Raw genomic sequence first — 1,569 nt, forward strand, 5'->3', positions numbered from 1 at the left:
TTAAATGAAACCAGAGAGCGTTGACAGAGAGGAGAAGGTAGAAATGACTCAGCCTGGAACTGAAAATATGGATGGAGGACAACAGAGCTGCTTTATGGAAGAAGAACCTCAGCTTAGCCTTTTAGCCTTCATGCTAGCGCTGACAATATATTGCCTTTTACATATTGGCTCAGCGCTAGCTTGACAAACAAGCTAAACTGAGGTCCTCCATCCATATTTTCAGTTGCAGGCTGAGTCATTTTTGTATTCCCCTCTGTCATGTGGATGGAGGACCTCAGTAGCTGTGTTTCCATTGTAAACGTGCGCAAAACTTTGTCGATATTCTGTTAATGTCGAAAACAGTTTCGCAACTGCAGTGTTTCCTTTAAGTAAGAAATGCCATTAAAGTCACGCGTGAATACGTTTGTTCTCATGGTAATGCTACGTTCACACCGAATGCATTTTGAGCGGCCAAAAAGCGCAAAACGCCTCAAGTTGGACGCACTATGTTCAGACCAAAGAACGCACTGGTGTTCAGACCAGAACGAGAAGCAGCAACAGCGGCTGCAGCTGGGTGTGGGAGGAATGTCACCTTGGCGGGTGAATAACGATAAAATAAAATAAAAGAAAATGGCTTTGATATATTTACTAAAAAGCAAGTGAACGTTGCGCACAGCAGATAATTAACTCACTAGATGATTTAGAAGTGATTTGTTTGGTTAGTTTCGTCACTCCAGAAGCTGCCAGCTCACAAACTTTTTTTTTGTCCCGAACAGCTGATCCACATCGGTGCTGACATATCCTGCCAGAAAATCCAACTGCACACGGTCGATTTCAGGTAAAGATCTCCAGTCCGTCTGTTTCGGTTTTCAGTGGGAGACGTGTTGAACGGCGAAAAGTTCAGCTATTTGAACTCTGGTGGTGGCTCGGGCGGCGGAGGCTTCCGCAGCACTGCATGCATGGAAAATGCTTCCGCCATCTTGCGCGCTGCCCAAAACGTACGTGACGCAACGTATGACCCCTAGAGGCGTGTCCTCCACAGACTTTGCATGTAAACCGGCCACTTCTGCAGCTCAAAACGAGTTCGGTGTGAACGTAGCATAAGTCATAAACATGACAGCGATGGATGTAAATACATAGCATGTTGCTACCGCGACACTAGCACTCATCATCAGAGGAGACGTCGGCGTCTTTTATCGAGGCTTTCCAGAGACAAGTCCCTACTTGGGAGTGGCTACGTATGCTGTGTTCTGGGAAATTGTACTTAGTGAGTTTACCATTTTATACTACTTCTGTGATATTACTACTATTTCTACTTCCTGTTATCTTCATCGTCATCTTTTTCGCCAGTAGAAACAGCCGGTTGTTGATCACATGACTCCCATGATGCGAAGAGTGTTTCCATTGCAGTTGTAGGGGTAACCCTGGTGAAATAAACATTTCTATTTTTTGTCTTTGATTTTGCTTTTACACTTATAAGAAGAAAGTCATTTTAAAGTTTGTTTCTATTTTCTTTAAGTGAATAGGACAATATGTTCTATATGTTTTTTCCATTTAATCTTCTATTAGAGGTTATGATCAATATATCAT

The 1,569-nt window shown here is 43.0% G+C and overlaps 1 protein-coding gene across 1 annotated transcript in view; it reads right to left on the reverse strand.

Moving 5' to 3' along the window:
* The window catches only part of LOC106525510 (protein NLRC3), a 13,977-nt gene that overhangs the window by 9,287 nt on the left and 3,121 nt on the right, over positions 1–1,569 (reverse strand). The window lies entirely within an intron of this gene.

Source organism: Austrofundulus limnaeus, unplaced genomic scaffold, assembly GCF_001266775.1.
Source record: "Austrofundulus limnaeus strain Quisiro unplaced genomic scaffold, Austrofundulus_limnaeus-1.0 Scaffold230, whole genome shotgun sequence".
Taxonomy (NCBI): domain Eukaryota; kingdom Metazoa; phylum Chordata; class Actinopteri; order Cyprinodontiformes; family Rivulidae; genus Austrofundulus; species Austrofundulus limnaeus.